The following is a 13,676-nucleotide window of genomic DNA, read 5'->3' as shown; positions in this document are numbered from 1 at the left end:
TTTCAGACAATAATATTATCCACATAGAAAATTCAAAAGAATCAAAAAACTATTAGAACTTAAAAGAAATTAGCAAGATTGCTGTATTATAAGGTGAATTTACAAAAAACAGTATTTCTCTATACTAGCAATAATAACCATGAAAATAAGATGCCATTTACAATATTAACAAAAATGACAATGTATCCAGAAATTAACAAAACAATGGCTTTGATCTTTATAAAATAAAAACTAAAAATATTCTGTTAAAGGACATAAGGGAAAGTCTGAATAAATGGACAGAAATCAATATTTCCTGTAAAAGGATGTCATATTGAGTAAAGGTCAATACTCCCCAAATTAATCTAGATATTCCAGGCAATCCCATTAAATTTCCAAGAGAATTTGTTAAGGTACTCCACAAATTTATTCTAATATGGAAAAGTAAAATTCCACAAATAGCTATGGCCATTTTGAAACACATAAGCAAAGAGAAAATATTCATCCCAGCAGACATTGAGACGTATGACGAAGCCATAACAACATGGTACTGAATCAGGAACAGCAAACAAACCACTGGAAGAGAACAGAGTTCTTAGAAGTAGTACCACACGGGAACGTCATGTAAGATAATGTTGGTACCACAAAACAATGCAGAAAAGAGGGATTGTTTGTAAATTGTGCTGGGCAAGTTCATCACTACGATGTGGCAAAATAAAGCTGAACCTTATAACTTTTATGAAACAATGAAAAGGTGCACTTCAGATGGATTAAAGGCATAAATCTAAAAGGCAAAAACGGAATCATACTACAAAAAAAGGAAAAATTATAAACAAAATATAGAATATAAAAAGCTAAAGTAAATGTGAAAAAAATTAATTGAGAACAGTGTATTTTTTATATGGGTGGGGGAAAGAATTCTGGAACAAGACCCCAAAAATACAAATTCTAAGATTTAAAAAAATGATAAATTTGATACTGTCAAAATAAAGAATACCGTAAACAAAGTAACTAACAGATAAGCTTGGAGAAAATATTTGTAACATCCAAAACTAGCAAGAACTTATCACTTATACTAACAACTCCTGAAAATCAATAAGAAACAAATATCAACAAGAAACAAGGCGTGAAGCCCAATTTTAAAACAAGCAAAGTACTGATTAGGCAATACTCAGAAAGGGAAGCTCAAATAACTAATAAGAATGTTAAGAAATGCTCAAACTCTTTAGTAAACAAAGAAATTCAAATGAAAATAAGACTATTAGAATGGAAAAAAATCAAAAGGTAGATAATTCCAGAGATGGCCGATGTAACAAGATGAGCAGGCTGGTGTACTGTTGAGGACATTGTAAACTAGTACAGTCATTCTAGAAAGCAATGTATCCTCTTTGACCCCAAAATCCCCTTTTGGATCCATACATCAGAGAAATTCTCACAAGATTTCTTAAGAGGACATGTATGAGGTCATTGGTTGTGATGTAGTTTGTGGTACTGTGTCCTGAAGACTATCTAGGTGTCCACCAGCAGGGGAGTGGTAAAATACAGTGGATGCAATGGTGATTGCAAAGGGCTGGGGGTAAGGAAGAATGAGGAGTTAGTGTCTAAGAGACTTCAGTTTGGGAAGATGAAAAAGTTCTGGAGATGGCTGGTGGTGATGGTTGCAGATCAGTGTGAATGCACCTAATGCCACAGAAATGTACACATAAAAATGGCCAAAATGGTAAATGTTTTATTATGTTTATTTTGCCAAAATTTTTCAAAGGTTTAAAAAGTTAAGTGAATGTACACTATGGAATACCTTACAGGAGTTAAAAATAACAAGCTAACTATAGTTATAGCAGCATCGATCTTCAAAACAAGATTAAATGATAAATTAAAAACAGAAACATGTTCCAAACAACACTCCATATTTTACTAGAACACATGCATCTTTAAAGACTCATTATCAACATGTTAGTTTGGAAACTTATTGGGGAGAGGTGACTAGGATGGAAGGTTGGAATTAAGGGGAAAAACTAATACAATAAGAAGGGCATTACATGGCCCAATGATGAATGACAATAAAGTATTATGAACTGAGAAGTTTGCACCTTCAGTTAAAAAGAAATGACATCATAAATGTGAGAACCCTTTGAAAGGATATAAAGTTTTACGGTTTATAGTTTGTTATTTCCTCCATTTGATGAGGAGTGAAATGAACCAAAATAGATTTGATTCCTAATTTTTTGGATCTTCAGTGTATTCTGAGCAATGATGATTTACGCATTGGCTAAGCATCACACGGTGGAATCCCTATTTTATTCATCTGTATTTTGTGAGCTTTTAAATATCTCCAGTGATCTCTCATTACCACAAATTTCTTCTTTCCTCTTTTTTTATACTCTATTCCATGCAGAGCCAGATTAAAGGGTGGGTCAGACAGGAGTTGCCTGGGGTGCTAGTATTTAGAAGGTGTTAAAAATATCGCTAGTATTATAGCAAGATGGAAAAAATTATTTTTCCTAGCACTCCTGTTACAGAGAGCAGTCTGAGAGGTTAGAAAGAATCCAGTTATAAATTGTGTGGGGTGGGGCTGTGTGTGGCCCCTCTCCCAGGGAAATACAGGAATAATAATAGGAGTTATTTAAACTCAGGGCCACAAGGCCACAATGTAGAGTTTTGTGCAACTCCTGCAGGTGTCATTTATATATGACCTGCAAACTGTCCATGGTGGCCCTGTTTAATCTGCTTCCTTAGGAGGATGGCTTAACTGTTTGAGTGAACAAATATCCCACTCAATCAGAATGAAGGGCTTTTGTTTTGTACATTGGGTAATCATGTTTGAGACAAGCTGATTGTTTGGGAGAAGAGAGAAGCTGGTGCCACTGCTAGTGGTCTTCCTTATCCATCCTTCCCACATGGAGCCTAAATAAATATGTGGCACATATTTAAAAACTGTCAAGACACCAAGTTATGGCTGCCTGGGGAGCCACCTATTTCTATCTGGCCCTGCTTCCAAAAGAGACGGGACAGAATAACAATAAGTTGCCCATGTACGGTTGAAGCCTGACTGTCACCCATCTTGTGGCAGGTCTTCGGAGGCTAACTGTCCCCTGCGTCTGGCCGTCCTACTCTAAACAGCAGAAAGAGGTAGGAGCGGTGGATGGTGGTCAAGGGGTTCTCTGTGGATTCCATTTGCTAAGGGAACAAAGCTAGCATGGCCATGCATAAAACCAGGAATCTTGGCCTGATCTTACAAGAGGGAAGGTATTTCTGAGAAGAGGGACAAGTGTCTTTATTTGATCCTAATTCTTAAGAAAAGGAAATGGACTGCTACAAATTCCTAAAGGCATTTTGGAAATATCAAGAAAATTGTGTGTTTATTTGTCTGAGCATATTTCTGTGGGACATTTGGCAACTCATAATTTTTTAAGCTCCGTTCTCAACATATTTAACACAACTTAATCTGAGGTGTAAAGTAAGCGTCTAAGAAAACATTTTCTGGTTGCTGAAGAACGGAGATAGAACTATATTTTCATACATTAGCAGTTTTCCTTAAAATATTCCACGTTTTTGGCCCACACATTAAGTTTTTTTTATAACATGTGTCATGCCCTAAGCAGTTCGCAGCATTATACTCATTTACTTCTTCAGAAAGACGTAGAAGCTGAAACACAAAGTGAAAACTCTCTCTTCTGGTGACATGTCTAGCATCCCTGAGTTTCAAATTGAACAAATCTTCGTTGAGCACCAGGCACTGCAGCAGGGGATGAATATACCTTTGGGGGCGCTACATTGGTGGCACTGGAATCTGGTGCTAGTGTGGTTTGGAAGCAGGTGCACAGGGCTAAGATTGGGACATTCCCGGCCACTCTACCCATCTCAAAAAGAGGACGTCAGACCGGATGGCTTCAGAAGGTCCTTTCCAGTTTTTGCATTTGAAATTTTGAATGACACTTTAATAAATACTTTGGCACCCTTCTTATATGTAATGAGTTCTAATTGCTCTTAAATAGCCACCTACATGGGAGCACGGAGCTAAGCATTTTACATGCAACGTTTTCTCATTCATCCTCCCCACAGTCGTCTGAAGTCGGCACTTACCTGCCCGGTTTTCAGAGCAGAAAACTGTGAAGTACCTTCCCTAAGGTCACATAACTAGCAAGAGGCGGGGTAGGACACAACGCAGGTCTTCTGGGACAGAACTCCAGACCTCCCACTGTCTTTGCTAAACTGCCTCTGAGGTTTGTGCCTACTTAGCAGCAGTATCTTTTCCAGGCCCTGCCTGTGATTTGCCAGCTGCCAAGCCTAGGTGGTACAGTTCCGCGCAGTGCAACCTCTTACTTCCTCCTTAGAAGGACCTGTCGCCGCTGCGTTCCAGCCACCCCGGCCGCCGGCCTGCAGCGCAGCTAGTTCCGGAGCGGGGCGGGACGGCCGCTGACTGACAGCAGCGCCGCGCATGCTCCTGGAGACGCTCCGCACTAGCCCCGGGAGGCGCCCTCGTCATTGACATGCTCCGTTTGAAATACAGATGCTGAAGCACCGGAATTATCCATCTGTTCCCTTGACTTTTTAACCAAAGAGTGCTAGTTTATTGCTGAGCTTAAGGATAAAAGAAGCAAGAAATGAAAGTTGGGTTGGCTTTTTTTTTTAAGTTTCCTCCCCACTAAGTACAATCAGATGTTGCACTCGCGGCCGGTGCTGGGTGGATGCTTACTTCGCTTCGCCTCTCAGTTTATCAGCTCGTATTTGGAGGTAACACTTTTCATCACAAAAGAAAGCCGAAGGGCCCTATACAAAAATTTTCGCTTAGGTGTATCAAACAGCCCCAATGTTGTGGTGCCAGAAAAATAAAACAAAACAGGAATGATATTGAAACTGATTTATGAGGCTTTGTAGGCAAACATGTCCTTTCATCTCTGGATACACGGTTTATCTTTGACCCTGGAGTACTCGCTGGAATTCTGGGAGAAGGGCACCTATTCAGAAATAATCTATCCAAGACCTGAGGAATTCAATCAGGAACCAGAGATCAAACGCCTTTTATGTACCTCCTGGTCCAGGATTAAAACTGCAGACCTATTATATTTTAATGCACAAATAAAGAATCAATCCGGGGAATCTGCTGCCTCAACAAACACGTTTGTCCAAAAGAACAAATAATTTGTGATATAAAGCCCAGTGAGTGTCACTATTGCGTATCTGAAAGGTGGACACATGGGATGAGTCTTTTTGAAGGGTTACAAGGTAAATGAATGAGTTCGTGGTTTGACATGTCTCTCATGGGAAAAAGAACGTGTCAAAGCACTCATGTTCACCCCTGGCTCTAAGAAACGCATGTTCCTTTGGGATATACAACACAAGAAATTTCTCTACACCTTTCCCAAACTTTCTTCTTTGGCCAAGAGAATCTTTTCCCATGAGCTAGAGATTTATACTTGTATGGAATCTCCAGGTGTATTACCCATGTGTTCTTCCAGGTTTCTGCACCTGGAGATAATATAGAAACATATTTGATCAGGTGCACAGTTTTTTTCAGGAAATGAACAGAGATTCCTGGGCACCTGGAAAGAACTAGCAAAGGCACACTGTGGTGGGCACCAAATGAAGGTCTACCTGGCTCAAGAGTCTCTTTTTCAGGCTCCAGTAGTCTTATCTATGCCTGTATCTTCATCTTGCTGGCCAAGGTTCGTTGGTCCAAGAATGATACTTTACCCAAGCATGACCAATCAAGTTCTTTCCCAGAATTTTTAACCAGAACAAGAGCAGGAATTCAGTATTCTCAGGGGTGAATGCTAATTAATATGATGCTTGGGAGGGACCTGTCTGCAATAAGACAGATTAGTGGAGAAATCCAACAAGAGGAATAAATGACAGGTGATAGATGAGAGAGAATCCTGCACTGAGATAAATGTCCTGGTTCCGGTTGTTCCTGATGCTCAGATGTTCTTGCCTTCTCTGAGATTTTATTTTCAAATCCTTCTTTAATTATTTAAGAGACCCTACTATCCCCCAAATTCCCCATTTTTTGCTTACGCTAAATGCTTAAAGGTTGGGTTTCTGTCACTTGCAACCCAAAGTATTCTAACACAACGCCCAACACAGAATCCTGTAAGCAGGAAATGGCCCATGGATATTCTTCCCCCAGCTCATATCAGCTTGTGGAGGGTGTTATGTTTCTCAAAACCTGAACTTTCAATCTATACTATGGTAATAAGTAAAGTTGCCCTAAATTTACAGGATACACAGTCAAAATTACTCAAGGTAGACTAAGTTTTGAGAACAAGCATGAATGGATTATGAACATGCAATTTGCATACCCCCACCCCCACTCTCAATGCAGTATCCTAGCTTATTCTATATTATTAGGGTTTAGGTCTTTCCATGAATAAAAGACCTAAAGATCGCAATAACAGTCTGGGTAAGAGTTACATTTCCATAGCGCCCTGACTTGGCAGCATCTAATAACTGGCATTTGCATCCTCAGTATGCTCCACCTTGAGTATAACCCATTTTCAGTCATTAATGCATTAGCAGAAAGTTAGATACAGAAAGAATAGAGTTGTTCTTCTGCTCTTAAGGAGCCAAGGTTTTCTAGTGATAAATTATGGAAAAAATTACATTGTATATTTTTTCAGAAAGAATATAGGATTCTGATTAAGTATTTTTAAATACTGTAGTCTGGGAAAATATGTCTTGTTTAAAACTCAGTAGCAGGTTTAGAAGTGAGCTAAGAGCCTATTAGTTATGAATGTTCATGTTATAAAAATGTCCCTTGATCAAAAAGGTGGGTTATAAGCTAAAAGACCTTTCTACAAATAGGAAAGGCGGTTAGAACATAGAAATCCCTTTTTGGAAAATTATAAACATGGAAATAATAGTAACTATTCGAAGCTAGCTAATATTTATTGAGTACATGCAATACAAGACCAATTTAATATGCGCAACATCCGTGGCACATATATAAGTATGTTCGCTTTATAAATAAGAACAAAAAATATAGAATATTAGCAGCTTTCATAAAATCATACAGGAACAATGTGCATCCCAAGGAGAGGGAACAGCATATGCAAAGTCCCTATAATATCAAAAAGAAAAGAAAAGCTTCCTGTAAGACTCCAAAGGCTTCCCAAAGGCCTGAAACGCAAGCCACAATTCTCAGAATGATTTCTGAACATAAGCAAGAGTTTGGGATATGTTAATACTACTCAAACTTAAGGAGAATTGGTATAGTCAAAGCAACTATTGATAACAAAGGTTTATGAAACTTCTTCCCTAGTTGTTTGTGTTTCTTGAAATCTTGCTCATCTTCAAAATTGCATTAGTAAATTATTTACTTTAAAAATAAAATAATATTACACTTTTAACAAGCATTCATAGAGAGCTTGATGTTAATAGAAGCATCTTAGTTGAATGAAAAGCATGCTAATCCATGTTCTCAGTAGCTATCTGACCCATGAGGCCACAGCTAGTCACTACTGCCTGGTAGCAGATCAACCAAAAAGAAGCAGAGCTCTGAAGTTACACCTGCAAACATCAACTCCTAGAATGGTTGGAGAAAGTCAACAAAAGTTGTGAATGATGAGGACCCCAATTTAGAGAGGAACGAGTGGTATGACTAAATTTTAAAATGCCCACTATATCTGATTTTGAGTATTGGGACTAGATGCTAACTTTTGGAATGTTGCCCAAATCAGTCTTTCTCTCCAAAGTCCAGTAATGATCTGCCTATTCATAGCTACTTTGCTAGGATAGAACTTTCTCAGAAGAGTATTGGGCATTTCTTACTTTTTGGAGAGTATAGGAAGAAAAAAGCAGCAGTGACCTGTTACTCCTGAAAAATCTATCTTTAATTTGGCCCAATGGGAAGGTACCCAACCTCCGTTTTTTAAAAAATCAGTCTTTTGAGGTATAATTTACATATAATAAAATCCACTAATTTTAAGTGGACAATTCAATGTAGTTTTTTATGTGATCCTTTTTTAAGCCACTTTATTTAGGTATGATCGACATAAGCTGTACATTTTTAATGTATATAACTAACAAGTTTGAGGATAAATATACACCTGTAAAACCATCTATGCCATAAGCTTATCCATCACCTCCAAAAGTTTCCTCCCACCTTCTTATTTATTATTATTGTTATTATATCTTTGTGATAAGAACACTTAAGAGCTACCCTCTTACCAAATTATAAGTATACAATACAGTATTGTTAACTATAAGCACTATGCTGTACAGTAGATCTCCAGGACTTATTCATCTTGTATAACTGAAACTTTGTATCCTTTGACTAATACCTCTCCATTTCCTCCCTCTCTGCAGCCCCTGACAAATATATGTAGTTTTATAGCTGCTGTCACCGTCATGATATACAACATTTTCCCATCACCTCCAAAATTTCCTCTGTGCTCCTTTGCAGTCAATCAACTCCCCCAGCCTTGGCCCCTGGCAACCACTGATCTGTTTTCTGTCACTGCAGTTTTACCCACTGCCTGGGTAAGCATCAGGGAACATCTAATAACCTGCCTTCTTATTTCAGAAAGACTATTTCTTTCAGTTTAGCTAAGTAAGAGCCCCTGCTGAACCTCTGTCTACCTCTCTAATCCTAAAGTAGCTAATGACCATAAACATGTGATACTGATTCCCAAGGTGGAACATGAGGACACCAGCAATGGGGACTCCATCCAGTTACTGAGAAATGTATTGATTATTCAGCAAAATAATGCCAACAATCTATATTTCTATCAATAGTAGACCATTTTTAAAAGTGATGGTATTTCCAAGTAAAGGGGAAAAATACACTTTATTTACTGATATGAATGTTCTTAAAGATACATTATTGAATTTTTTAAAAAAGATGCAGGAGAAAGAATCATTTGCTACCATTTTCATTAAAGAGGAGGAAGAAGAGTATCTATATGTATTTTCTGCATATACTTAAAATTCCCCTGGAAGAATACACTGATTCTGCCTGGGGAGTTGAACTGGGTGGCCAAGAGAGATAGGTAGGAAGGTGAATTTTTGTTTTATACACTTAGGTACAATTTGGAGTTTGAACCACGGAGATATATTACATGTTCAAAAAATGTTTTAATTAAATAAAAAACAAAATAATGTATTGATATCTTCAGTGTACCAAGTATTGGCCTAGAACTTGTTGGGGTGAAAGATGGTTTGTTTGAATAATTTATTCTTTTATCTCTGTTCTCTCAACTTCTTTACCATTTACTGTCTCTACCATTTATTTGGCTGTTAATAATGTTTTGTCTCATATCTTATCTTTAATTGCCCAGAAATTTTTTTTTCAATGTATTATTTAATTTTTTAGATTTTAAGTTTTATCTATTAAAATAACATCTTGGTTTCTAGAAATAAAAATTATTTTACTATTTAAGATTTTATCTTTTGATTTGGATCAAAATTGCGTCTTACATATGTTTAAAAGGAAAGTTAGTTTTAAATTACACAAATAATATGCTAATATTTTCCCATATAAAGCAAAATAGTATATTACAGTCAAGGTCAAAATTCCTCTTTACTTCTTTGCCCATCTTCCCCCTCAGTGAGATGATGTAACTTCTATCAGGTTAGGGTGTGTCCTTCTAGACCTAGTTCTGTGCTTTTATATCTGTATATGCATACCCTAGCGAACACATAGCATTATGTGGGTGTGGCTTTTTCTTTTTACGTACATATCATAATGTATGTCTTGTTCTGCATTATTTTTACTCAACAGTATCTTTCCATGTTTGCACACATATGTCAAGCTCAATTTTTTAAAACTTTGTGCAGTGTGTCATAGTTTGGATAAACTATACTTTATTTACCAATTCCTTATTTATGAACGTTTGGATTTTTTTTCAATTATTTTGCTTTTGTGAATAATGCTGCAATAAGCATCTTATGCATGCCTCTTTGTATCCATGTGTACACTTCTCTCTAGGTTCCATAGTATCTAGTCTAATGTTTTCTACATAGTAGATTCTCAATATATATTTTCTGATTTGCTGACATTTCTTTGATATAGTGGTCTGACCACAGGTACGAAACAAATAGCCAATTGTGTTATGTTATGATATTTTTTATTTCAGGATCATTCTGCATTTTATAAGGTATTAGTGTGTTATATACCTCAGTTTTGTACTAATACTCGTATTTCTCCTGGGAAAGCAAATAGAATTTTGTATGCAGGTAGATTACATGTTGAATATTAATCATAATATTAACTGGTGAAACATTATATTTTGCTCATGTTATTCCTAATAAATGGTACCATTGCTTTGAAAAGCTCCTCATGGAGTTTCATCAGAATACTTTCAACCTGACTTCTCTAATTAGGACTCCTAATTCAGAATATATTTTTCTTGAACCCAAGTGTCTACTGCCAGAATGTCCCCTAAGTCCTCCAGCATTCACACTTATTAGCAAATAAACTGGTTCACATTCCTAGCCCTCATTTGTGGTCTCATCTTCTCAGAATGTGGTCTGCATGCATCTATATCAGAATCGTCAAAGTTACTTGTTCAAATGCACATTCCTAGGCCCTTTCCAGACTTGCTGAACCTGAATCTTGGGGAGCAGCATCCTAGAATCTGCATTATAAACACAAATACCTCGTGACTTTAAATACCTTAAAGTCTGCACACCTCTAACCTAAGGATTTCAGGGAGAGTAAGGGGTAGAGGGAAGGTTATACTTGCCAACTCCATCTGCTTTTCTGCAGATTTTTGGCTGTACATCATTGTTCTTGACTCATTTAAATCCATGTGAACAAAGGATGGAAAACTACTCCCTCTTTTCATTCCAGCCTAAGCACTACTAATACAGGCTGATTATGTATCTATTTATTTTAAAGACCTGGGAATAATGAAGATGGAGTGGGTCATTAAGCATAGGGTATAGAACAAGAAGCAGCTTAACTCTAAACATTAGACATCTTACATTGATTGTCCTTATGCACTGGTGGTAGATTAGATCATCGTTTTCCAGATATCTACTTCCTCCTTCCTCTGCTTTCCCACCTCCATTGGAGGATTATCTTCACCCCATGACTTTGGACTTGGCCGTGACTTACTTTGGACAATCAGATGTTGCTATAATATGCAAATATCTCCTAATATCATCAAGCTGAAAAGAAACCAGTTTGGAAAACGGAAAACTTGGGTTTTAACTCTAACTCTGTTATTAATCAGGTTTGTGACCCTGAGAGTAAGGTTTGAACCACGTGACACATATAAGGTCCGTTCTGGTTTTAACATTGTATGAGCCTATATGCGATGCATATAACATCGTAAGGAAGAATTGCCCATCGAAATAGGGAATAGCATCATCACTGTAACATGAGGACTAGCCTGGACGTGGCATGCAGTACAACAAGGGACACTTTGGGCTGCTACCAGCTTATCTTAGTTCTTGAATTTTTCCATAAGGAATCCAATTCTCCCCTTCCCCTTGAGGAAATCATGTGTCCTGAGCTGCAATGCTGAGGCGGCTCAGAGGAAGAACCAAGACCAGTATTAGGGACAGCACCTCTTTCCTCATGTTGGTGGCATCATCTCCAACCGCCCAGGTGTCCTGGCTCTCAGCCTCCTTCCCTCACCCTCAGTCAGTACCCTACCTCACTACCTTCGTTCACTGTAGTCTAAGACATGAGTGAGTCAGAGACTTATCAGAATCATGGGGGAGTCTTTTCAGAACTATTTTGTCCCAGATCCCTTATCTACTGCATCAGAATCTCCAGCAGTGAGCCCCAGGAAGATGAGTTTTGAAAGGCTTCTTAAGCAATTCTGATGATTGACAAGGTTTAAGGACTGACTCCCTCCCAGAGAAGGAAGCCCAGCCCAGCATGCACCCCGTCAACTCACTAGATGGGCCCATCCATTCCACATGTGGATACTGGAGAGGTCAGCAAGATCTTCCTAAAACTAAGTTTCCCTGGAACTTCTTCTCGCCCCTGTGAATTCCCTTCTGTGACACTACAGAGGGAAAGGCTAATTTTGCTTCAGAGAAAGTCCTCGGATATGAGGAGACTGTTATGTTCTTGCTGTGTAGCAACACGATTTCTAGGTCTTTCCACAGCCATACTTCTTTCCTGATTATGCTCAATTGGCCAGTGTCCCCTTTAAAGTATTGTGTCCAGTACAAAATGCTGTCTGGAATAACACAGATGTGGCAGAAAGACCCAAGTATCACTCCTCCTGGGGATACTTTCTTTGTCCCAAAACTGGAAATTGAAGTTCAGAAATTTGTCAGGGGAAAAGGAAAACTTGAGGATGAGTGTACCTTCTCAGTGCTTCCCCAAATCATATGGGTTTGGCAGGGGGAACTCTGCCTGTCCCAAGACATGCCCTAGGGTAACTAGCCCCCTTCTTGGGAGCCTGCCTCAGCTCTTCTCTGTGTTTGTTACAAGAAATGAAAAGAAGCATTGAGGCAAATCAATAGAGGTCCTTCCCTCTGCCTCCAGAATACCTGCAGGGAAGCCCACCCCTCCATAATGCACAAGTCATAAGAGACAGGGACCATGCCAAGATATAACCACTGCTAAAGAGAGCCAGGAGGAAAACAGCAAGACCATAGGGTCATGAAAGGCAAAGGAGAAGAGATGCCCTTGGCCACGACAAGGCTCACTTTTTGCCCAGGCCGTGGCAGCCCCTGATGGCCTCGGGCAGCCTCATGCTTGTTCTAATTCTCAAATGCTCTTCCAGAGAAAGGCCACCAGTCACCATCTGATTTACAAAGTTGCTTGATGATGTCTTCTGTTCAAGAGGCAAGACATCAGTGGCAGTAAATTAAAAACAACCAGCCCACCCTATAAATATAGATGAGAAATGCAATGAAGTTTTCCTCAGATCAGGGCTGCCACACAGTGAAGATGACTCAGACGACCTTGTCCTCCAGGGTCAGATGAGTGGAATGCTTTTCTGGAGAAAGGGGGAAGGTTTTGCAACAAGCCGTGAAGCCATAATGAAACTGGGTGGCATGTTCCATGGCTTCAGAGGAAGAAATGGGAGGCCAGCCAAGCTGGCTAGCAAGTTTGGTCCTTATGGAAGCAGAGCCAGTTAGCAGTGTCACACTGAGGACACCTCCATGACAGCCCTGCATCACCAAGCCAAAACCTTCTCACCACATCTGCAGACAACTTTGACCCACAGCCCCAGATGCCCATCTTTGCAGCTACCCTCGCCCCTCCCAATACACCATGATGTGCTTTTCCAACAGGACAGCCAACAAAGCCACTTGTTTTACTGTAAGTACTTTAAGTTTACTTGACACCTGCCCACTTTACCCCGTTTTTCATCCTTCATCCCCACTCTGCCAATCCTGTCCCCTCCTAGGAGAAGGGAAGTAGAGTGCAGTACATAAGGACAGGGGTTTTGGAGTCAGAGAGAACAAGAAACCTTGGGCAAAGTACTTAACTGCTCAAGCCTCACTTTCTTCATTTGTATCTATATCTCTTGTTATGACTTCTAAATGAGACTTGGTACATAATAAGCACTAAATAAGTATTAACTAACTCACATGTGCATGAGCACACACCTGCATGCATGCACAGCATGGTGACATGAAAGCTCATGGGAATGAAAAACAAGGGACCTGAAACCTTGAGCAATTCACAGCCCCTCTGTGGACCACAGTGTCCTTATCTGCATAATGAAAGGCAGTACTAGGTCATCCCTAAAAATCTGTCCAAGGCAAAGAGTCCAACAGTCTGAGTC

At 39.1% G+C, this 13,676-nt stretch overlaps 1 long non-coding RNA gene across 1 annotated transcript in view; it reads right to left on the bottom strand.

Moving 5' to 3' along the window:
• Positions 1 to 4,347, bottom strand: part of LOC134364978 (uncharacterized) — a 111,477-nt gene extending 107,130 nt beyond the window's left edge. The window contains exon 1 of the long non-coding RNA XR_010021916.1: positions 4,063 to 4,347. This is a non-coding gene — a long non-coding RNA (uncharacterized LOC134364978). The remainder of the gene's footprint in view (positions 1 to 4,062) is intronic.
• Between the last annotated feature and the right edge of the window lie 9,329 nt (positions 4,348 to 13,676).

Source organism: Cynocephalus volans, chromosome 16 (assembly GCF_027409185.1).
Source record: "Cynocephalus volans isolate mCynVol1 chromosome 16, mCynVol1.pri, whole genome shotgun sequence".
NCBI classification, from domain to species: Eukaryota; Metazoa; Chordata; class Mammalia; order Dermoptera; family Cynocephalidae; genus Cynocephalus; species Cynocephalus volans.
The sequence above is the reverse complement of the archived record's forward strand: the minus strand, read 5'-3'. Positions and strand labels throughout refer to the sequence as shown.